The sequence below is a fragment of the Dermacentor variabilis genome, chromosome 7 (genome assembly GCF_050947875.1).
Source record: "Dermacentor variabilis isolate Ectoservices chromosome 7, ASM5094787v1, whole genome shotgun sequence".
NCBI classification, from domain to species: domain Eukaryota; kingdom Metazoa; phylum Arthropoda; class Arachnida; order Ixodida; family Ixodidae; genus Dermacentor; species Dermacentor variabilis.
This window is the reverse complement of record NC_134574.1, coordinates 123404249-123430041: the sequence shown is the minus strand read 5'-3', so window position 1 is coordinate 123430041 and position 25793 is coordinate 123404249. Positions and strand designations below refer to the sequence as shown.

The following is a 25793-nucleotide window of genomic DNA, read 5'->3' as shown; positions in this document are numbered from 1 at the left end:
AATTGTGTTCGGATCAAAGCGTCTCTTTAACTGACTTTGCTGTTCCAGCTTTATCGTGCTTCAGGAACTTGTATAAACTGGCCCGAACGCAGGCACCCAAGCAGCGCCCTTTCGCCATCACGGTCCCTCCGATGGAACGTTCGCAGATCAGTGATCAAAACGTTTTCTCAAAACAGAGTTTGTTCTTCGTAAATATGGTCGCAGCGTTCGCAACGTCGTAAAAAAAATCTAGTCCCCAAATCTGTAAACTTTACATTAAATTCGGTATAGTTGGCAATTATGATCGTCGTAAGGAATAATCTGGCTCAGTTGAGCACAGTAATCTGTGCGACCGTATCGGATGGGGAGGATCATCTTGAGCTCACACAGAGAGGTTGCAAGCAGCGTAGCTTCCAGACAAGCTTGCAGCAAGCAAAACAGTCGCCTCGCACCAGGGGTTCGCGATCGAGGCTTGCCCCCCCCCCCCCCCCCTGTCGTGCTAGAGCCCCGTTTCTCAAGTTAAGGGGTTGGCTCTGTCCCAATGAGTGAACGTTAATACCGACGAGGACGTCTGGGCGGGTCCGTCTTATGCGTCTTGAGGTTGCGGCGAGACACCTGAGAACCTAATATTAGGGTGTCCTGTTTTCCTTACGCAGATCAGGTCGCTTGCTCAATAGACAATGGTCTATATTTGGGCTGCTGTTTACGCCGCTCGAAGGTTGTCCTGTACCCGAATGGCTGTGCCTCTCGACGCGAGGAGGCTCGTCATAGCCTGCTTATACATTCGCTACAAGAATTTAACTTGGCTTTCCGGTTTGCGGGGCTTCTTTCTTTTTCCTTGTGAGGCACAAATCTCTTTCTTGAAAAAAAGTAATGCTGCGTTTACTTTAGTATTGGTAGTTAATCGCGCTCTTCTTATTCGCTATCTATTTCCGTTCTACCTAGATCTTCGATATCTGCTCCCAGGTCCGCCTTCCTAAAGATTTTGAAGACGTTGTGCCCTTTGTGCGGGTAGTTGCCGGCCTGCTCCCTCCCCATTTTCTCTGTGTCCATTGCATACGTGTTTTCATCAATACTACTACTACTACTGCTACTACTACTACTACTACTAATAATAATAATAATAATAACCGCTGTACACTTGTCAACGAAAATAAAGATGCTGCTGCGCCCAAGTGAGCATGCTATTGCTAAAACCTTTCCATGATTGTGAGTGGTAGTTTGGCAAAAACAATATACTACACAAGGTATTGTTGCAGGAATTTTATGCCTGCAACCTTATGCTAGCGCATAGAGAGACATGAGAAACCCTACGCTAAATATAGACTTCTCTTTTTCTCTCCTTGGCAGCATAAATATGCGTGCCACCATTCAAGGTTGATACCATCGCTTACCTTCGCACGCGAAACCGTTTTTTTTTTTGCATCAGTGTATAGCGGCACGCCCAAAGGAAGTGAATATTATATATATATATATATATATATATATATATATATATATATATATATATATATATATATATATATATATATATTTGTGAAGCGGCAATTAGGTGGCAAAACAGTTCGGTGCCTACGGAAGTGTCTCTATAATACCATCCTACGCGACGTTTATCCTCATTCAGCGTTTTTGTAAGTGTGCCGCAGAGGTCACAACTTTTAATATGAAGCAATGTTGTTCATGCGAATGTGTAGTGCGAAACGTTTACGAAGTAACGCCACGAGGACGAAGGCGGCGTTTCGCGTTTGCCGAGAGAACAGTATTGAGCAGCGGTGCACACTGAAGGAGCGTGGCGCGAGAGGCAGCGCGGTAAGGTTCACTGATTTTCGGCCGTTTCACACTACTGCGTCTGCCACTTAATGGTAACTAAGGAACGTGGTCTCCCACGCACGTAGGCGTGCATGGCCATCCCCTCGAAGAGCTAGCTATCCCACGTCTACACATGTCGTGCAAGTGCGCGATTATGAAGTAAGGGCTGGAGCATCGGGCTGCTATGCTGGGGGACCAAGTTTCGATCCTATACACCGGGACATGGCATTATGTTTTCTCGGTTTCTGCATTCGGCAGGGCATCAGATGCAGCAGCCTCGAGTCAGCAGAGGTTGGCAGGGCTCTCTGAATAAGCTTCGACTATATATATATATGATAAACTTAACATTTGCCTGCATGAATGCACTGCCCCTTAGGTGAGATTTAGTAGTTTCAGCTCCTCGGTCAACAAGGAAACGCGTGACGCAGTTTCTCTGCCGCCCCTCCCGCCACACGCGCACAAACATATCAGTTACACCCACGTGCATGTAAACGTGTAGGCGGGAGGGCGTCTCTCGGGGAATTGCGTTGCGAGCTATAAAACGCTCATGACATTGGGAGTCAGAACAACGATCGAATGCGCATACAGAAGAGAAAAAGAAAATATGTATAGCAGGAATGACCAGCACTCTTTCGAATGGAAGAAAGAACACTTCAAGATATCCGAGATATGTCCAACGCATGAGGTGAAAAATGTATAATGCCCCGGTAGAAGACAAAAAATGATGGCAGGACAGGCAGGACACTGTTCTGCTTATTCATTTCAGTGCCTTGAAAAGTACAGCAAAGAAAATGTCAGCTTTGTGCTTCAAGTACGACCCTTCAAAAATTGGGACCCTTTTACGAAAAACGCTATTCAGGTTAAGGGGAGAGCAGGGGCATGGTTCGTACGACGCGACCGCCCAGTCGACGTATGAAGCGCTTGAAAGTTAGCCGCTCCGACTTCAAACGAAGCCAAACTTTGGCCCCTCCTATCCCGAATGAAAGAACACGGTATTATACTTTAAGGCTCTGCGACTTTATGGTTAATTTGAAGTGAGAAGCACTTACGATGTCCTTGAATATAGCACTTCTTTGAGCAAATCACTCACAGCTACCACGATGGCATAGGCTTATGGCAAGCTTTGACAGTAGGAGCGCGTACGAGGATACCAGCACGGCAGGAACCGAATGTTACGCGATTCATGAGTTTTTCACTCCCGTTCGGGTGTACACGGCCACACATAGGGCCGAACACTCTCACACACAAAGGACAAACGGATACGCAGACAAGGACACGTGCACTTGAAGCCGTATCATCTAACAGAGATAAAGCGTTTAATCTAATCACGATAACGGCGAGAAAAAATAAGGGATCGACCTTGACCGCGGAAGCAGATAAAAATAAAAAATACAAAGTGGTGCTCCATTTGCACGGGGACATCGCGAAGTGGCTGCCATGACACTGATACTACATAAAAAAAAAATTCGGCAGATACACTTACGACTGCTTACGTGTGGGAATGCGAAAGCATTGTAGTCCTTTCTGCTTATTCGGCGTGTGTGTGTGGGTGTTTTTGTATATATTGGCCCCAGGCAGGCTCATTTTATGCACTCGTGACACGGCGTTGAGAGTCCATCGCAGTAGACACAGCACCGATGAAGTTCGAAGAGCAAGCGACGCGTAGGAGGCAGCGTGCTCATTTTGTACACGCAAGACGTGGTGTAACCTCCTCCCTATTGGCTGCGCAGTCACGAGCCTAATGACGCATGCACTGGGCACACCGTTAGTCAGCCAGAAGCGTGCAGCCGCAGTTGTGTCGATGAAGCGCGCTCGTCTTTATACGGTTCTGTCTGGCTGGGTGCTATTTCCAGCCAGACAGAAACGTATAACATTTTCGTTTGAAAGCCATTAATTCATTTTGTTTACAGGAGCCTCTCTGAGAAATGTGACGTTAATCCGAGTATTTTTTGGCGTGTTTTTACTCTGTTCGGTCACGCCCCGACTACGATGGATTTGCACTTGATGCTTCCGCATTAAAAAGTACCCGGCCTTAATAATGAGTGAGGCTATCGAAAACGTTTCTATGTGGTTGAAAACTTCGAATAATTTCAATTGGCAGCACATCAGTTGCCATTGCACATTCATTCCTCGGTCACACTGTTTCTACGAGTTCACCACAAGAGCGCCTCGATATCTTTCTGCGATCAGCAATCTCTCGTCTTCTGTTTACCGTCTCATTTTCTTTCCTTTTCAATTTTACCGCTCCATGCAGCTGCTTTCGGAGGATCGTCTGTATTTTGTCTTAATGCATTCAATGAAGACCTTAGTGCTTCCGGCATTCCGTTTAACGCAGGAGGACTGCACGTTTTGCCGGATGGGCGGAGGAACAAAAGTGAGGGTACCGAATATTTACACCAGTAGCGAAGTAAAATACTCTCGGTTACTGCGTGCCGTAATAGCTCTGTGTTTGTCAGGTTGAATTGCGCGCCATCAGGTGGCTGCATCGTGCAGGGCGCCCACATTTACACCTACGCTCACCCGTTAATCCGGTATTCCGCCACATGTGCCTGCGTTTAGCGGAATACCGGACATGCTAAAGCTCTTTAATGTCCGAAGGCCTTAGATGGGGGTGCGGTGAAATAAAAGTAGATGTATATAAGTTGTCATTACATAAATTAATTCGTAATGGCACAATTTCTAAATGCGTAAGCATTAAGAATGACGGAGGCGGAGATGGGCATGCGGGTCTGTTGATTAGCTGTCTTCGGGATGAATGAGCAATTTAGTGAGATAAAAGGAACGTAACTTTCTGTAACTGATCAGTACTATATGATGCATAATTTGGCTGAATAAGGATTTCACTTCTCACAAGTAGATTATCAAAAATCTTGGGCAATAATAATAAACGGAATATTTTCCTCCTCAGAGAGATGTTAGGAGAGTACAAATTGAGTTTCATCGAAGATACGTTAAATAATCAAAAATTATTTGACAGAAGAAAACATGCGCTACCGTTTTATGCTGTCTCTTATTGATTAGCAAGATGTTCGTTCAACAACGCACGTGCTCCGACCGTAACAGTATTTATATAAGACGAGTTGAAAAGATGATGGCGCCCTTGAAAAAGTCCGGCGGAAGTAAACTAGCTTGCGATTAGCATAATTACGAACCCTGCTAATACGAGTTAGCCAAGAAAGGCTCACCGTTGTGTGAACGCCTAGACACTAATAAAACAATACTACTAGCACAGAATCATTATTCTTATAAAGAGGAAGCTTTAAATGTAGCTAATACGTGCGATATTCTGATTAATTTACGTAGTGCAGCTTTCAAAGTAATTTACCAGGTGAATCATTACTTATTGATATCATTGACGTTTCATTCAGGCGCAGTAAGTTCAGAGTCAGGCAAGTTATTGCGAACGGCAGTTAGGGTCGATGAGGTGGCTGATCACGTCCATTCCTTAGTGACATCTTAGTTCAGGCATGGCACATTTAGAAATTACATACATAGATTAGCCATAAATGGTGAAATGGAAGATATGGATTTAGGTTTCAAGTTCGGCATTATAACCACACCGCGCAGCATGCTCTCTTGTATCAGATTCGAGCAAATATGCCTGAATGAGGTTGACTGCAGGACACATTCCGAACATACGACGCGCATTCTATAAAATTAGCCCTTAGAGAGCGCACATTTGTGTTTGCGTGTCAGACAGCCATGTGCGTCTTCTAAATACTGTGAAAGTTATATCCAAGTTCAGTTTTTCTTTATGCAGGTCTAGTAATAATTACGCAACAGGGTAGCTACACTGTATAAGGTGCCCACTGTTTTTACGCATTTTCTGCTGTAAATATTGTGGCACTCTAACGGTACGCGTACGCGCACTGTCTGAAGAGAAAGAATGAAAGGACGCAGCAAATGGGTTAGAGGGCAATGACTGAAGTAAATGTCGCTGGGCTCGCACAGCGCGCATACGTTTTTCTATTGCTCTACTTACGGCTCGCATGGAGTAGCGCAAGCGTATTGCGTTGCGTTCTTTTTTTGTAATCTTGCGCTAAACCACGTGGAGCAGTGACTGGATCGGCCGCAGCATGGGTGCTATCTCCCGTCTCTTCGCTTTATGTAACCCTGTGTATAACTTGCGGGATGCATCCATGAATGCTTGTGTGTGTCGTTCATACCACGCAGGGGAACATCGTGAGAACTTGCGAGCTTCAAGCAGACACACTTGTGGAATCTGCTCGTCATTTCTAACGAGAGCAGCTTCTATAAAAGTCTCTGGTACTTCTGCTTCGTGCACTCGCCAAATTGTGGCTCATGCGGCATTGCCGTGTCATATTCTCCGTATTCTCAGGAACGAATTAGATGAATGCAGTTTCTCAAACTTGCATATGTCTGATCGAGTTTGCGAAATAATGATAAAAAGGGTTACACCCAAAGATTCGTACATGAATTCAAAAAAAAAAAAAGAAAATATGTACCTGAAGGGCACTAGCAATATTGTTAGTCGATGAAGAAATTGCGGTCACTGACCAAGTCAAGGTGAAAATAACACAGAGACGTTTCGCAATTCCTTCATCATCATGTTACCTCGCCAGACGAAATTTCGTCGAACTCTTGACTACATAATATTGTTAGTCATATCAGAAACCCCAATTTCTGTTTATCAATGACAAGTAAACTAGGTCCCTCACTGTTGCTTAACCAAGAGTCCTGCGTAACAATGTGTATCAAAAAAGAGGTTAGTGCATTGTTCGCAGCACCAGCTGTCTGCTTTTACCGGTGAAGTGTGGTGTCCTTCATGCGCATTTTTCTCTTTCATCGGGATTATTTTGCGATAGCTCTAATTTTACTACATTAGAGCTTATTTCGCGAATTCAGAACCGCAGGATTCAAGGTTATCTTATAATTGGTTTACTTTCGTTCAGAGCACTACTTGGGGTCAAATCAAGACAGCACACAATATCAACTCCAAAAACACCGGGAAACAAAACCTGCAAGACCTCGAGCACCGGATCATAGAAGCACAACAGTACATTTTGTTATGATGCATTTCTTCTACATCAAGCAGCTTTCTTTGAGTGTCAAAATTAAAGTGAACTGACACGTAGTAATAGCGCGCTGCGCAAAAATAAATTTATGCTCGAGAACTTATAACTTATGTTCATATTCTATTCCTACAGCGCAAGCATCCTGCCAGTGTCCAGCATGGACGTTACGAATATGAGCAATACAAACTAAAATGCCTTTTTTTCTTCAACAGCACCAGCAAATAATTTTTTTTTCAATAAACGAATTATTTACTACCATGTACCTCATATTGGAAAGTAGATTATGCAAGCATTTTGCTCGTGCCATCGGCTTCCGTCAGTGTTCCAGAACGTCGGGCCTGTTCATGCTGTCATTGCAGTTTGCTTGTAAGGTGTGCGTACCCAGGTTGCTGTCTACATTTCTTCTTGTGTCCACTTTAGGGTCTTAAAACGTAAAATTAGTGCCAACAAAAAGCAATAAGCTTAAGAATTTTTGTAATAGGTGGCTTCGGTGCATTGGAAGACACGTTATCTATTGTTCTAAATATGTAGGCGAAGTCTGTTTGCCGATCAGACATGTCAGATTTCTTTTTTTGGTGCCCTGCAGCCTAACACTTGAGAATTAGACTTGGCCGATATTTTATGAACCATTTGCATCGTATATTCGTTTAAACTGCTTCACATCTTCATTCTTGAGTTACAGTGACTTCTAACACACTTTAAATAAGGGTTATCATACTTTTATGTGGGAATCAGCTGTCACTTTGCTTTAATTGGCAACCATCCTTTTGAGGGTCGCGTCAACTTTTCTTGCTTTAGATGAACTGCATAGTTGTTAAGTAACTAGCAAATAGTAAAACAGAAATACTCTGTAGCAATGACAGTAGAGCTCACAGTAATCTGGATAGCCCGGTAACAGTGAATAATAAATGTAGAAGGCTCATTTCTATCGAAAAGTGCCATTCTAGAATTTACAGGAAAACTGCTGAAATCGCACCAAATTTTACACCACGTTATTGTGGTGCCGAGGAAGGAAATTATATACGTGCGTATTTTTTAAAGGAAGTTGGTGTAAGTCGGACAGCGTATTTCTTTCGTTTCCATGGAAGCAAAACTGCACACATTTGTATTTGTTTACGGGAAATTACTGTAAATGTGACGGTGCACTATTGCAGTGATGAGGAGTGAAATTACGGGCGTCCGTATTTTTTACAGGCAATGGTAGGCAGCCAATTCTGCCGGGAAAAAATGCCATTGAACAACAGCCTATCTTTTACAGCGCACGCAGGTGAAATACTTTGGATCCTTGCGATTTTCATTAGAGTGCATACGTGCTGTGTGTGTGAGAGAGAAAGAAAGTGCTCAAAAATGTCGTGGACGGCTGTCATCTGTGCCCGTGTACAGGTCGTTCTACGCTCAATATCTAGGACAGGACGTTCTATGAAGACTGTGATAACGATGCCTGTAAAACCTGCAGTACATTTGTTTTTCAAACCTTAAACGAGTGCACTGCCTGTAAAAACATGGCTACATGAGAGAGATGTATCAATTTGCTACATCCTCAACTGCTTCGCATGAAAAAGAGAAAAATAAACGTACAACACACTAAAGAAAAAGGCATCCGGCATCACTTCGTAGAAAACGGCGAAGATTTCTTTTCAACTATGTCACGGCCACTAATATGTCGTTCCCGTTGTGCTAAGCGAAACGTTGCTTATAGCACAGATCACTATCACGTTTATGCGCCAGGAGGCTGATAAACACCGACGTGCTGGCTGCTGTCGGTCTCACCTCGTGCCAGTCACGTACCACTAGGCTTATCTTGACTCGGTGCCGGCAACTTTGGTGCGCACTCGGTTCTACTCCCTCTTTGTTCGCCACACTGGCACCTCCCGAGTCGCTTTAAGGAGAAGACCACTGCCCCGCATTCCTTCAGGGAACCGAGTCGACCCAAAGCGGCGCGAAGCGGCGCGAAGCACCCACATCTAAGATTCTTGAAGGTCGGTTCCGGTTTCCACGGGAAAGCAACCTAAACTGACACAGAAATTTACAAAATCTTGTCGCTGACCAACACAAGGACGAATTTCACGTTTTCGTGCCGACGCGGGAACATCATTTGGCTTTCTAAACAAGGACCTGTATTTAGAAAAAGAAGCTCTTACGATGGAATTGTTTCATAAGAAAAAATTTCAGCCGATCCCGACGCTGGACAAATGACCGGTGAAGATGACATGCCAACGGTAAAGAGCGCTTACGCGCGGAAAACTTTGTGGATGCGGCCCAAGGTTCCAGTGCATGCATCGAAACATAAAGTTCATCGTTGGATTGGTAGGTGAGAAGATTTACAATTGCCGCCTTAAACTTTTCCTGGGCCTGACGCTTCTCCGTCGAACCCTTGAATACACCAGCCTGACCCGTGTGGCGTCACTCCCTGCGAGCCTTTCTTGCGCGAAAGAGTGGACGCGGAGACTGAACGTATTTAAGGCGGTGTCCATCCTATACTTTAACGAGATGAAAACGGTGCTAGCCACACTCGTCTGTGTTGTTGGCGCTCTCGGCTGCGTCTCTTTGGTCACCTTCGCAGCCTGGCGGAGGAGTCTGGAACTACTCCAAAGCATGCATGCGTTCGCGCTGCGTCAGGCTGAAATGCGGGCTTCTTAGTACGCTTTCGTGTTCGCGAACAACAACGACATCAACGCAAAGAAACGCCGAAAATGAACAAGGACCGCTATTCACAATATACATCTTAGGCTGGAATTCATGGTGAAAGAAAATTCTAACCAATCTCGACCCTGCACGTGCTATTACCGAAGGCGACTGGTTAGTGGCAATGGACAGTTCCGGAACAAAAGCTTCGGTGATTCAGCCGCAGAAGACGACGGCAGCGGTGCGCATGTGTCATCGCCTTCGGGATTTCTTGTCCGCGTATTCAGTGCGCTGTCTTTTCATCGCTTCTTGAAAACATTGAAGCTTTTGTCCGAAGGCGCACCGGGCTGCTCCAGGCGTGTGTGCCTCCAGCCTTGCGACAGCATCGACCAAGTCAAGGCGCGGTTGTGACGCGCCAGCGACAGCGGGATCTCTGGCGGCGGCCGCCGCTCCAGAAGGATCGTATTCTGCGACCTCACATGACTCGAAAGCCAGATGTTCTGGCGGAGGACGTCGGTGCTGCCTTGTAAGGAACTGCGCAACGATGCCCTCGCAGTAGTACAGCCGTGCGCCTTTATAGTATACCAACTTGTTGGAACTTCGCTCGTCCTCTCGACTTTCATCAGCGTGCCGGAAGGCGACGGGCTGTCGAAACAGACGTCTCCAGCTTAGAAATATTTACCGTCACAGCAGCAAGTGCTCATAGAGAATGGTGATGACGATGATGATGATGGCGGCCAAACGGGCGTCGGAAGGAAATATAAGACCAGTAGATGCATCAACAACCAGCTGGATAAAGAATTAAAACATGCCAGGAGATTATTGGAAAAGCGTGGCTGTCTGAAAATCTTGCACGTCTTTGCGCTCACTGTAAGAAAAGCCACCGAAATACCATGATCAAAACTAACAGCGGTAGAACAAGGGCAAGATTGCCAAGGTTGTAGTTTGTGTTTGCGTTGGACGAGGTACAAACTAGTAGCGCCCTAGAGATGGCGTATCCAAGAGATTACATCGGCTCACTTCGGCAGACCGCTATTATCCAAGTAGAGTAATACAAGTGGCAAAACAGAAGGAGTGTCTTATTTTCGTATTCACAAACGGGCTTGCCTTGAAGCCCATGCTTGACTTGGTGAAGATGACGCTTGACGTTGTCGCGACTGGAGTACTTCACTGCAAGACACCAAATACTGCCACGCAAAACATCAGCTAGACAGCGACGTCGGACCACACGAAGGAATTATGAAGACGGTCCCCAGAGAGGCAAACCAAAGAAAGAAAATACAGACTAAAGGAAAGGTTATTCGGAGAAGGGCGTATGGAGGAGAAACAGGAGAAAGCAGGAAACGCCGTGGACCGGCCGGGTGTCGAATGACCGCCGGTCTGAGGATGACAGTTGGAGGAGTGATGCGTTCAACATCGCATCGGGCGGGCGCTAAGAGGCCCACAGTAACGAAGCCGACCCTTGGCACTGCGCGAGGCCAGATACCGCCATCGCCAACTCCACCGGTCGCTGCTTCCGCCGCCGGCGATAATTAATTAGGAGCGACCAAGCCGCTACACCCACAACGGAGCCACAGCATCAAGAGACTCCACTGGTGAACTGACATCGCCGCACGACATGGGATAACGGACTAAGTTTAACCCGCGAGACATCTGCTAAAGTCTCACATTGTTTCTTCGGGCACCGTGTCCTGTTATGTCACATCAGGTGCTTTTTTTCCCCCCTGTGAACTGTTTGTGTCACATTTCTTGCCTGTACTTTGTTGATTTCCGGTATAAGTTGTGATTGCGTATTTGCATGTGGCGTCTCCCATTCATTGTCTTCGCGTAGGTAGCGCACCCGCTGGCGTGGCACTAAAGTTCGTTACGGACGCCAAGGCACCCAAGAGAATTTCGTAAAATTCTAGGGCACGTTCGCACCGGGACACACGTTATCTTGACAAAGTCAAGGAAGGGCTTCCCCTTAGGGCGCGCATCTTAATACGGTGGTCAACAGAACGTAGGGGAAAACGATGCACCACTTTGTGAGGAGACATCTAATGAATAGTTGAGCAAAGGTTGAGACGGATGGGAGGGTTCAAGCCCTGCCTGGTGATTGGTGCTAGGTGACCCGCGTGTCGAATATCATATGACCATAAAACGTTACAAAAAGAAAGATATCTCAGAGAAAAAAACACAGGCAATAGAAGGTATTAAACACGTAAATAACGTGTGTCCTCTGTCATGTGTCCTGTTATTTGGCCACCACTGCACTACCCCCTCCCCCCTCCCCCGGGTCAGCGTGAGTGTTTACTCTAACCCCAATACAGAGAGTTGTATACACAGGAAAAGCAGTGATGGTGGCGACATTTCGCGGCGCTTTGTTGAGCTATCGCGTGTTAGAAGCGTTCTTACATTGCATTAGTTCGAGGGAAAAACAACGCCGACTATCACTTCTGACATAATCACGTCGCCGCCGATGAGTTTACTGAAGCAAAGAAGCCCAGTACACACGCTTAGTCGAAGACCAGACTCGCTGGAACACCTTGCGACCAGCGAAACCACTACGGCCGTGCGTTGTGCCACACTGCGCTAAAGTGCACATTGTCGAAGAAAAGAAAAATGGGAGGACAAGAAAAAAAAAAAAGGAGGTTACACTGACCGTGAAAATCCTCGTGCCTCTTGTTCCTCGGGTGCGGGCCGATAAGAGACGAGATGTATACACTGGGACGCGAACACACAACAGGCCTCAAAGGCTCCCTCCACAAAGCTGTAGTGCTCACATCGGCGGTATCTCACAAGGGGAGCTCTAGAGAAAGTGACAGCGAGCGCAGCGATAGACGGGCGATATCCCGGAGGAGACGGGAAGTCGCCGTAAACGATTTTTTTCGCAACTGCGCGCCACAGGCGCCCGCGGTGGTGTGTGCTACGCGATCGCCGCCTGGTCTCACGCGTCGAATGCGGCTCGCGTCTCGTGCACAACAGCGTCCTTCGGGTCGTGCGCTGGGCGGTTGGAGGGAAGGGGGATGCAGCGACAAAGCGAGAGTGTGCGCGAGGAAGGCATGCGTACAGTTATCCTTGAGTGCGGGCGGAGGGCAAGTGCCGAGAGCGTTGCCTTGGCAGCACGAGACAAACGGGCAACGGAGAGACTGGACGGGAGGAGGGAGGAGGAAAGCGCGATAGGCCAACGAAGGGAGATTAACAAAAAGAGATAACAAAGAGATGCAGAAATGCGGCCGAGTGGAGAGAGACCCGTCGCTGGCGGCCGAGCGTTTGCGTACTTTTTCATCAAACGGAGTGACAGTCGGTCGTATTTTCTCTCTTATTTTTTTTTGTTCCGTAGGCTCCATGCTCGTGGAAGAAAGGAACCCGAACTTTTTTTTTTCGGACAGTTGATTGTGCTATAATTGAATCACATGCCTCAATTTTCCGGCACTATGCGGTATTATTCTTCTTGCCTATAACATGAACAGCTGCGTGGTTGACATCCCGATAAAAGTTAATAGGAATAAGAAGCGTGGAAAACTAATAAAAAGAAAGATTTCAGAGGTCCGAAGCCGGGTCGGAATCTATATGACACGAAGTTTGTTTGCGTTGGCAAGGTAGCAGCAATAGCGGCGTCGCATGTAGCTGCCAGCTCTCTGTGACGAGGACGAAGGCGGCTTATGATGCTTGTCGAGGAAAGAATGTTCACGACACGTGCATGCACAGAGAAGTAAACCGCACATCTAAATACTTGCATCGTACCCTTTGTATCACAATAGCTCAGCCATTCTTGCGGATTAGTGAAGAACGGGCGCATGGCCAGTGGCCCATATCCATGGGCGAAATTGTCTGTTCCGGAACATGCACAGCAGCCAGCAGCAAATTATCTATTCGGACACAAACCCAGTGGGCCTGAGTTGCCTATATCTGTCCGCACACACACACACACACACACACACACACACACACACACACACACACACACACACACACACACACACACACACACACACACACACACACACACACACACACACACGCACGCACACACACACACACACACACACACACACACACGCGCGCGCATATTATATATATATATATATATATCCATCGAGGAAATGAAGGCGAACGCCGTGACACGGAAAAGGGGCAAGGAAAGCTTTGCTTTATAGATGTAGTAGGGTAACTCTCTGACACGGCATTGTAAGAAGATGCAGATGCAACGCATTCGATAGCAATCGCTGTTCGGGCCAGTTACAATTCACACTACGTCGTTATAAGGAGGAGGTAAGGCCCATATAATTTGACACTCAGAGGTTGAGGGCCTTCTGTGTTGTGTTAATTCCGGAAATAAAACACTTGGCCAGTGCCTGCCCGTCACATCCTTGCACACATCCTTTTCGTCCTGCTGCAGCGTTTGAAGGTCAGCATCAAATGTAGGTATAAGAAGGCTGCCACCCCAGGGCTTGGCCGGCCCCCTTCAGGTAACGCAGAGCCAAGATCAAGATGCCCCAAAGGTGCAGAGAAAACGCGTCTGCCCAAATGTGCGGCAGAGCAGCTGACTGCATGGCGTGGCTGGCCAATCATAACCGGTTCGGGCAACTTCCAGTGGGTACACCAAGCTCACAGCGGGGGCAGGGAGCTGGAGGTGGGGAGGAGGTTGCGACGAGAATGTAGCTTGGGGGGCTCCTCAGTATGGGGTTCTTGATCCTTGAGCCGTGTCAGAAAGTGCGTTCACCGGGCCTGGTAATTTGGTGCAGTGGCACGCCAGCGGAGAAAATGTGTTATGGGCCGGGCTGAGGAAAGAGAGATTCTTGATACGAAGGCGCGCTTGTTTAACACTGACCGTGCCCGACCCGCTAGCATTTACACGAACCCGAGGACTGGTTTTCTCTCTGACTATCGGTTTCATGTACACGGCGTGAATGGCAGCGCTTGTGTTGTTGCGCTGAAACGGAAACACTTCGCGAGAACTAAAGGACAAGAGAGGCTTTCCACGTAAGTGTGGGAAAACACACACCCCGTGTTTCTGGAAGGATCCACCGCAGCTGGCAAAGAAATCTCACGTCTGCTATTCGATTAGCTACGCAAATTCCTCTTGCTGAGCCATTCGGGAAGCCCGTCGGACACAATGAAAGACAGAAGAAACGCAAACTTTAGTGATTCCAAGGATTGCACACTCGTTTCCTGCAACATCAGCGCGGTTACAAGGAGGATACACCACCTTCTCAAGGGTACGCTTTTTTTTTGGCGATGCGCACAACGCCGACTTCGTCCGCCACAGCATCGCCTGCAGTAGCTTCCCAAATACAGGCGCAGGCTGCGCTCCTCTCAGTGTATTTGTAGCGCGCAAAACAACGCCCAAATTAGTGTGCGGAGCGCAGATGTTACGGCATAGCTCAGTGAAGGAAGCAGGACGGGTGTTTCTATAGCTACAGGCTCATTTACCTTTGCAGCGCCGTCTCGGAAGTGCTCCACCTGAGCGCATCATTTTAGCTGGTGTATGATAAATACATAGTTACACGCAGCGTAAGCGGGTCTCTCATCACGGACACATACTTAAGATAAAAGGAACTACACGGCAAGACGGAGCAAAGGTAGGATGCCTAAATTTCGTCTTACGATGCGTCAAGCCATTGGTGGCTATTAACAGGTACCGCTAAACATGGTCAGCTGTGGTCAGCACTGTGGTCAGCTCGCGAGTAGCCGCCATGGGCCATGTTCTCCCGTGGCTCTCCGAACAGGTCAAGTTTTGCACTCCATTCTGCATATTACATACATAGGAGTTTCTTCATAAAGTGGAATGGTGATGATGATGACGACATGGAGAACTGTGACACATAATCACTGTGGGGAAGTGGACAAGAATTGGGTCGTGGGGGCAAGTATTTAAAATAACCTAAAATGTCAAAGGCTAATCATGACTCCCTTAGCTTTCCTGCTACAAAAAATCAGTTTAATCAAGAACAGCCAGGAACGGAGGACTGGCAGGCGTCTCGACGCTCCACCGTCTCCTGACACATATTCATCACTATCTATCTATCTATCTATCTATCTATCTATCTATCTATCTATCTATCTATCTATCTATCTATCTATCTATCTATCTATCTATCTATCTATCTATCTATCTATCTATCTATCTATCTATCTATCTATCTATCTATCTATCTATCTATCTATCTATCTATCTATCTATCTCTCTGTCTGTCTGTCTGTCTGTCTGTCTGTCTGTCTGTCTGTCTGTCTGTCTGTCTGTCTGTCTGTCTGTCTGTCTGTCTATCTATCTATCTATCTATCTATCTATCTATCTATCTATCTATCTATCTTTTCCCGTAATCTTGGTGAGTGGGTCACCATGGTCGTGTGCTCAAAAGCCAACGTTTGGCCCAACGCCAGCGAGTATGCGGTATTTGCAACTAGGTGCTCCTCTTCAACGAACCTCTTTTACGCCAACAAGAGTCACTGGGGGAGGCGGAACTGACTCTGTGGCATTGGGAACGTTGCGCTCTTCAACGAATATCTTTGACATCGACTTGGAGCCCTCGGTATGGGACAGTGGGAATTTCGATAGAATACTTTATTACTGCAAACTCACGAAAGGGGTGCTTCTGTTTTGTGCACCTTAGACCCTGTAACTGAGCTTTTGCCGCACTTGATGTGCCCTATTATAAACTTGATCTCATTTTAGAAACCACAATGAGATCACTTTAGGAGACAGGGATAAAATGCAGATTAAGAACCTCGCGCGTGCCCTTATACTGCGATTTCACAACGGTCGACGCCGTGTTTCAAGCCAAAAGCGTGCTTTTGTAGCGTCGCGACTATTGCCTCCAAACTTGGCGAAGAGGAAGAGGGCTCGCGTGCAGGTGGCGTGAGAAGAGAACATGCCTACCATTGAACAATCCTGTACTGCTGTCTTTCGGAGCGTCTGTGCTTGGGCACTCACATGGGAATGTATGCATCGCCTTAGAAAAATTCATTATTGAATGAAACCGATTTCATTGTTGACCGTAGTATTCTTTCATTCCTCCTTTATTGGCTCATTGATATATATATATATATATATATATATTCTCTTGATTGAATGAGAGTGTACTGAACCGTTTTGAACTTTCCTCGCTTCAATTGATGCAACAAAATTATGGATTTTTAAATTCATTACCTGAACGCATAAGCAAAGTCTACCCGACCCTTGGTCAATCCCCGTGAGTGGGTATGCGCCATACTCAAGGTCATCATCATCATCATCATCATCATCATCATCATCATCATCATCATCATCATCATCATCATCATCATCATCATCATCATCATCACACGCTAGATGCGCTCGACCTGAGTGGCCGCGGTGTTGGCCGCTCCCGACATCCCGCGGCACCATGACTGGCCAGCTTAAATAAACCGTGGCTACGGCGGCTAGCTCTCTGCGCCGCTTCCCACAAATTGGTGACACCGGACGACCGAGCCCAGCCGTGCCAGCGTCGTCGCACCGACTCTACCAAGGCGAGTGACGTGGCCTCACGTGGTCGGGCAGACGTCCCGCGATTTTGGGGTGTCCGGGAATGCTACATCGAAATGCCGGACATCTGGCTCGTCCAGCTGGACCGCAATATCGTTCTCAACAAGATTCCAGGCTCCGGCTGCGTTCCAGGCTCGGGATGTCAACGCCCGGCCCCGATGTCTACGCGGACTTGCGTGCAGCTGCCGTTGCTCACCACGTCATCTCGAGCGCTCGCTCACAACAGCTCTCGCCATATGAACCGCGATATGTACGTGGCAGAATATGACTTAAAAAGGCGGGTACGCACCTGTTGGTTTTTTCCACAACGTTTCTGAAGCGAAGTTGCGCCTTGGGATCGACGAATGGCGGAGCGTGGGGCGTTATGAACAACTCCGTTTCCAAATGCGCCAAGCGCGAGCGAGGCTTCCCGTATACGACTACGCCGGAAGGGTAATAAATACTGCCGTCGGTCGGCTTTGTCCAACAGCTGTGGTTGCGAACATCATTTAGTTTCGCCTACGTGCACTGAATAGTAAGGTAGAGGAAATCCTTTCTCGAGCATGAGCGAGATGACGAAGAGATAGATGAAAGAAGGAAATGTTGTCTGGGTAACGTGCTCACACCTTGAATAAAGTCATACAAAAAACACGCTAAACTAAGAAACAAGGAAGTTTAACAGCCGCTACAACGAAACTGCCTCTCTCTTTTTTAAGCGAAATTTCCTATTTGCGTGCTTTATCCCGGTATACGGCGTGGGCCCTCTGTCACCCGTCAATTTCTTGCTTGATCACGAAGGTTTGTCGTCCCATTTCTCGCCTGATGATGATGAGGATATAATTAGTCATTGTGACACGCTGTGTAAAGAGCGAGAGAGAGAGGGCTTTTATTTGTATTAAGTGGGGCATTTGCCTCGTAGTACAGGGCCCCATTGGCTCGCGACACTCCGCATTCCCGCTGAATTAGCCGTCGCTGCTCCGGTGGGTCTGAGTAGACAGGCGCAGTGTCCAACGAAGGCGATGAGGGTCAAGGAGAGGGGGGCAGCTCGAAGGGAGTGGATACTCCCAGGTGCAGTGATATGCTGCGGGCTTTGCTCGTCAACAGAAGGGACAGCATGAGGGGTTATTGTGTGCCATGGTGTAGGGCAAAGGCACCGAAAAACGAATACTGCTGTTGGGATGGCGGGGTGGGGGAAGCGTCTTCTGCTATGTCTGTAATGTTGTAGCGTTTCAGTGAAGTAAATTGGCGGTGTTGGTGTGTCGTCTGTCTGATATTATAGTGTATTAAAAAAACTATATCGGTTCCCAGGGAAGTAATCCGCATTCGTTTGCTCGTTTGGCTGGTTTACACAGTATTATGATGCCTAAGCACAGACATAAAATAAAACCATCAACCTTTTTGTGGATGCAAGCACCACCATGTCGCGGGTTCTCGCAGGACTCATCGAGTAGCTTGGAAGTCTGCAATGCCGGAAACACGGGGGGACAGTTGTTTCGGTACGGAATTCCCTCCTGTGGCTTCACCTTGCTTCAGAGATATTGCTGAAGATTCATTGCTTAAGCCATTTATCACAGCTTCATAGGGAAATGCGTCGCAGGTACGAAAACAAATATCTGCATAGTTAGTGAACTCGCCTAAATTACAATGCGACTGGTGAAATATTTCAATATCGAAAGATTACCAAGTCAGTCATCGTTCGAGGTAATGTCAGTTTAGTACAAACACCTTGAGGTGTTCGTTAGCGAGTAAGGCAGATGCACTCATCCCAAGTACGATATGGCGGCTATATATATAAGAAATGCCAGGCGCAACAAGTGTGCCATTGTTTGTGCTAAAGTTAATGTAGTGCAGGCATGTTTAGAACAACAGAAAGTCGAGCTAGTTGGTAAGGATTCATACTGCAAAGAAGGGGTGAGGCGTGCGGACACGGGCACAAGTGGACAACACGAACGCCGACTATCAACTGGAGGAATCACTTAGGCGAAAAAAAGAAAGGAGACACAAAACTCATCTGCGCATGCTCTGGAATGGTAGCACCACGTATAAATCGGGTACACGTGCCGCTCCACGTGAGCGGTAACTGTTAACGCATTTCATCTCTTCCTTATGTATGGTAATCGAAGGCTGACTCACGCACGCACTTCCACCACTATTGATATGCCATGCCTCGACCATAAGACGCGTATCTCCATTCCTATGCCTGTACAATATCGCGCATTCATCTAACTCAGGCGTGTAGTTACAATCTTGACAGTCTTGGAAATGTAAGGAAAGATTAGAAGGCGATCCACCGGTTAACGAGCTTTTATATTCCATTAGCCTCTGATTGATACACCACGCCGTTTGCACTACGTAGAAATGGCCACAGCTAAAGGGCACTTTACATACCATACTCATACGAAAGTCAGTAAAATTATTGTTCTTAATGTGTTTCCCTGGACAAATATATGTTTACCTTTAACCTGCTCCTTTTTCCTCTGCAAGGCAGCGCATGTCTTATCTAGCTTATTGGGAGCATTAAAAAGAACATTAACGGCATATCTATTTGCAACTTTTTAAAGCCTGTGCGTTACTGAATGAATGTAAGGAATGGCCACTACTCTTTTCTTGCTATGACTGCTTTATATAATAACGTCCGTCCCCCTCGAAATCGACTTCTTTAGGCGTACAGCTACAATGGCCATTGCTACGCTAGGATAACCTGTTTCTAATAGGCGGCAGACCTGTGCATTAAAACTGGCGCTTGTTTTGTGCGTGTACGATCTGGTTTATGATTAGGACAGAGATGTTTGTTTAGTTCATGAGAAAGTCACGGAGGCAAACTCACTCGAAATACGATACGGAAGCTCTGATATTTAAAGAGAAGACATAAAGCTTATCAAGCGGGACGCTGTTTGTGATAAGAATAATCTAGTGCAGACGTGTTCGTCTTGTTAGACTATCTAACAGTTAGACTCTGATTCGTCGAGGAAACCTGCTGTCGCAACTGCTCATCGTTAATTTTCTTTCAGCTTTGTTCCGTGCTAGCGTAGCAACGTATCTCTATAGTGTCGGCAATACATTAGCAGTTGTAGTGCAACAGTTATAGTTAGCAGCTACACGTTCCCACTTTTGCTGCATTTCCATTAAGCAATTTATATCGCTTAAGAAATCAAGAGACTTCTTATATGTTGTATGTTTGTCCCTGAGTTTACAATGATATTAAGGTATACACTAGAGAGGTCTTGTCTTAAACAGCACGCCAGAGAAACTTGGCCTTAAAATTGTTTTACTTTTGTACAGAACGCAGCTTCCTATACGTCCCTTGCAGACATCTACAGCTCCATCCCACACGCTTCTTCGTTTATCTCAAACGCAGCTCCGTGCAGATCAATGGAAAAAAAGAATTGCGAGAATGTTCCACGTACTGTTGGATTTGTAGGTGGAACATGACTAGTGAACAAGTAACACTCAACGTTCACAATGACTAATTTTCATTTCCTACGCGTTAATGTTTTCTTGAAATGTAGGAAAAAAGTTCCCATGGTCAAAATTAAATGCTAAACGAGTGGAGGTTTTGCCATACGATGAATTTACCATGATAAGCGAGCTTCAAGCTCTGACGTGTTCTAGCCTCGGCTAAAAATCTCTAGTCGCATGTCCAGGGTTTCTGTGCTTTCTAACGTTTAGAAATAATAAAGGAGTTTCAATCAAGCGAGCTTCAAGAAGGTTATTATGATAACCCGCTAAGTAGTTTGAAGCAGAAACAAACATTTAAACAAATTCATGTACTGCTGATGCTCTATGCAGGTGGCACATGCACACATTATGGCAGCGAATTTTGGTAGAGTGTTATCAGCATGTATTATCAGTACTATCCGTATTGTCAGTCCCGTGCAACACCAACAGCTTCAGAATAGCTGTCTGCGATAAAAAGATTCCAAAGACAATGCATGAATTTGACAATAGAGCTCAGCTCGTCTTATCAGTCACGGCACACTCTACAAACTCCACGATTGAAGAACCTAGTGGGATGATCATCATAATCTGTCATTTGGGCAAAATAGTTCTCTCTGTTATTTCTTTTTTGCCTCTCGTTTGCGGGTTTTTTCCTGCGACAGGTTCATAGCACTGCTTCTGAAGGCGCACACTTTAGCGCGGGCGAGTTAATTACTGTACCATCGTCCATTTTATAATTTATGTATGAAGTTTCTGTTGCAAAATGCCACTTGTCGATTGCAAACGGTCGTAATTCTTTCTAGCAGTCAAAAGTGATCCTGAAATTGAAACTGAAATTTTTTGTATTAAGGCTTCCAAGGCATCGCAAAAGAATCGTGGGGAAGCGTTGTTCTGAAATCTCGAGGCTTCGTCTCAATGAGCACCATGTTGTTATTAGTGACAGAACGCTAACAACTCCCCATTTACCCCCTGCAGGGTAGGCTGGCTGACATAACTTGTAATGTGGGCAGTTACTTACATGAGCTCTTTGTTCCCTGGTCCGCTTCTTCGTGCACCCTCGCGAGAGACCGCCGTTCAAACTAATGCGAATGCATGCGAAGCCCTCTCCGACATCTCCTATGCGAGCCATCAAGTCAAGACATGCTTGAAAGGCGTCTGTTTCTGCCAATGGTAGGAGTGCCAGAATTCGGAGCTAGCAGCGACAAAGAGCGCCTATCTCCTCGTGCACGTGCTGTAATCTTGCAACGGCCTGACGGGACTCGCCATGCAAGAGAAAGTGTTGGAGGGACAAGTCACAAGGAAAGGAGACGATGACTGACATTATCGCTAGCTTACGCGAAGGATACGTTAAGGTCTGCGGTTAGGGGATAGCTGGGGACAGACATACGTGATAGCCGACGTACTCGGGGGCTCAAGTTTTCTCAGGCCACCGGATAGCTGCGACAAGGAGTGGTCCCGACTCTTTGCCGAGGCCCGACCATCATATAGCGTCTTTTTTATGTTAGAGGATTGAGTGAGTGAAGATAAATATGAAAAAAAAGAATGAACAGTATCAGCCAAAGCACTTTACTACAATAAGTAGTTCAAACGGGACAGTGATAAATCACATAATATTGCTGCAGCAAACGTTTCGACGAGCAGACAAAAGTACAAGCTCCCTGTTCCTAAAGCGTTGGCTCTAGCGACTTTACTTGTTCTACTAATGCTGTTTTCTACAGGACTCCATCTCCCTGTTGGCTTGTAGCTGTCTTGAAAAACAGACATGGTATCTCAAATGTTTAGAAGAAAATGAACTTAATCAATGGTAGGTAGCGTACGAAAGAAGATAACCTAATTGTTCGTGCTTAGTACAATTAACATAACAGGATGTCTTATGGCTCAACATAACAGGATGTCATACGGTTTAACAAAAGGATGTCACATGGTATGCGAGCGCGAAAATTGCACTCAAGAGACTGACACAGGCACACAAAAACACCACACGGCGTTTGTGTGGGTCTATGTGCGTTGCCTGCATGAAATTTCCTGTAGGAGGACTTCATTGGGACCCTTGGCATACCAGATATGGGCTACTCTAACAGTACGGGCCATGATACCACTTGGGCGCTACACAGAACTGGACTCATGACTCAAATAAGCTGCTCTGTTATCGACCAACACTATCGTTTTAAGGCGCGAACCTTAAGTGATCATACCCCGATGGCCTCAAAAAAGAAAGAAAGAAAGAAAGAAAGTAAGAAAGAAAGAATGAAAGAAAGCGCGTCGTCTGGCCCAATGGTACAAAAATTATCATCATTAGCAATTACTCATACCCTCCTGAGCAAGCAAAAATGCAATGGCTAATCCCTGCAATGGCTAATGCAGAGGCTACAAGCACTCGGCAAAGTGAAGCGTACAGTGGATACATTCATTGGAATCGCGCACGCGAGTTACAGAAGCGCAGCGTCTAGTCGAGGGGTGCAAAAGAACTACGTGACCTTCTCAATGGCTCATACCCCCGTAAGCAATGGCTCATACCCCCGTAAGGCTTAGGCTACAAGCGCTCACCAAAATGCGGCGAACAGTGCATACGTTCATTGAAATCGCCCACGCAACACTCAGAACAGCATTCGCTTCAATCCCTTGCTGATAGGATACAACGCAAAGTCGAAGAGAAACGTCGTTGGCGCGTCTGACCCAGCGATAGGAGCGCGCGAAGCAGCAGCTAAGCGTCGAAGACGAGCCGTAGAAGCCGAACTGCGAAAGCAGCAACGCGACGATGCGAGACAGCGCATTGCCAAGTGTACAACAGGCTTTCGCTTTCCCGTGTTGCAGAAGTGTAACATGCTGCCGAACTTTTTTTACGTTAAGTGTATCTAAGAAAAAGACTGTTGTGTATAAGTGGCGTCCGCAACACCTCCCGGTTCTCTGACAGAATAATTGTGGTCATGGCGATGGTCACAATAGAAGCAGTAACTAGGCAAGAAACAGTGACAACATTTCCATAGGTAACACAGAAAAAACAAAACCTTGTTCACAAAATACAAGTGTTATTCGGCACGTGGAAGTGAGGGTCACAATCCAAGAACGGCATTTGGGAACGAAGAGCGTACCAAAGCATATGTGTCATTCTAATCATCATCCTAAATCCCTCTCTCTTTCTTGTTTTCTCAGTTTTCAGCCTGAGAGACAGGTTACAGGGCACAAGCTGAGACCGGCCGCTTGGCTTTATTTTAAATGAAATCTCCCCTCTCTCTCCCCTTTATCCCACGGTCTACAACTGTGTCAATAAACCAACCCACCCGACAACCAGCTTTTCCGGTCTAAGGTTGGTTTTATATACCTCGAGGAACCTGTACGAGCGCCAGATGTGCAACTATGGCTGCGGAGTGGGAGAAGGTGGCGGAGACGTTTATCAACCCCTCATTTTTTTTCAATTCGACCTTCATTGAGGTCACCTGCTGGCGTGTAACTTTGGGTAGATCTCCAGCGCTGCCGAAATAGGTGCCAGCAAAGAAAAAAAAGCAGGAAGAATGTAAACTCTATTTATAGTGACACTGCCATTTTTTATCTGCTTCTTGGCGGGCGTCAGTTCCTTATAAAGAATCCTTGTGACATTGCCGGGGCGCAAGCAAGTCTAAGTAACACGAACAAGCAGCGCCTTGTGTACAATTTTGACGACGGCTCATATAAAACTTGAGTTCTTATAGTGATTGCGTAATTGTTTGCGTAGTCAACGTTTTCTTTCAAATCTGAAATAACCTTATATACACAACGATGTTTTGATCTGCAGGGTCTTTTAGGTGGCTTTCGGCATATCTCTACCTTATTTATTTATTTACTTTGAAATATTATTAGCTCTTCCGGACTTTTGCAGGTTGGGAAGAGTACGTTCACTCAACATCACAGTTCCAGCTCTTTTGCAGAATTTTCTGGTGAGCAATTTTTATAAAATATGCATCGGTCAAGCTTATTCCAGTCTATAATTGTTTTAGGCACAAACGAATATTTATAGACGTCAACTCTAGGCACGTGGGACATAAAAGCAAAGGAATGGTTAGTACGCGACGATCGTCTACCATGCAGCCGCAAGCACAAGCCGGAATCAAAATTGAATCTATTGTGATAGAGCTGGCAAAGATACTTAAGCCTAGTGATTTTCCTATGAACAGCCAAAGTTGGTGGCTCTGCATGTGCAAGAAGTTATGTTGCGGACTACGTTCTTAAGTAATAGGAAAATACAAACATCACTGCCAATCTCTGAACACGTTCAAGTTTGTCAACGAGATATTCATGATTTCGATGCCAAATTATACTTAGGTGTTCCCGAGTTGACCTTACTATTGATATACATGCTTTTGGTTTGACATCCGATGGTGCATCTTCTAGTTTTCGCCGTAGGAATCCGAGTTTTCTTCGAGTCGTCCCACATATATTAAGTGCTTTATCACTCCAGTTCATCTCATGAGAAATCGTAACACCTAAATATATTATTTTACAGGAATGTTTTATTTCTGTGTTGTTAGTTATGTACGGGAACACAAATAGCGTCTTCTAGTTTGACACAATCATAGAAGTGGACTTTTCATAATTGATTTTCACGTTCCACTTTACACTCGTCATTTTCAACCATCGGAGAGTCATTCAACAGGACCTGGCATTGCGGAATTTTTATGCGACAAGATAACACGAAATCAAACGACAAGAAACTCCTAAGATAGAGCAATGATCCCTGCAGAAGATAGATGTAAAGTTTCGGGTTTCGCAGTTGCATATGAACTAAAATTTCACGTATCATGTAGTACCTTCGAGCAGCATTCATTTAAATCATGTCAACAAAGCTTCGCTTAAGGTAGATTCTAACAAGTGCGTTGAACCTGCCGTCTTTTCCGCCCTGCTATATCGTTTTCAATGCTTCGATCTCCCGGCGAAATTGCGATGATAATGTTATGGAAGACGCCCGAAACGAGGCGAGGGAAGAATTTACCTACAAAGGTCCAGAAACCCAAAGTACCCACAATTTCCCCAAAAATACTATGCTAGCTACGCAAACACTATGTGCACAGGTGTCATTTTGTGAGCGTGGTAGCGCGAAACAGAGAAAAAAAAGGAAACCTCCATTTGTGAAATAATTCCTATCAAAATTTAGTTGTATATACGTGGTCTCCTTTTTGATTGTGTTTTTTTCTACTATGTCATTTATTTGCGCTTTTCATCACTTCCAGTGGGTCCTATTCTCGTTGTGGGATGACCCATGTGTTGAGGCCACCGTCATCACTACAACAACAACGGCAACAGTAAGCGCGCGCACAGAGGGCTAGTTTGGAGCATCCGGACCAAGTGGGTGGCAGCTCCGGTTTTTAGTGGGAACTAGTCTTGCGCCTGTCCGGCGGAAACAATTTGCGCTAAAAGTAGAGCCAGCAAGCGCACTTTTGAAGCAGATCTGTAAAATACCTCTT

General features: G+C 46.1%; 1 protein-coding gene across 6 annotated transcripts in view; it reads right to left on the bottom strand.

Annotated features, from left to right (window-relative positions):
• LOC142587860 (ATP-binding cassette subfamily G member 4-like) overlaps positions 1 to 25793 on the bottom strand; it is an 87084-nt gene that overhangs the window by 52817 nt on the left and 8474 nt on the right. The window contains exon 1 of one of the 6 annotated variants that reach the window (XM_075699172.1): positions 21374 to 21524. The exons of 1 other annotated variant lie outside the window; for it this stretch is intronic. The gene's annotated coding sequence lies outside the window, so the exon portion shown is untranslated. Of the gene's footprint in view, positions 1 to 7087; positions 7235 to 12090; positions 12510 to 21373; positions 21525 to 25793 lie in introns of those variants that run through there. 4 more of the 6 variants (XM_075699171.1, XM_075699177.1, XM_075699176.1 and 1 more) reach the window with 4 other exon arrangements.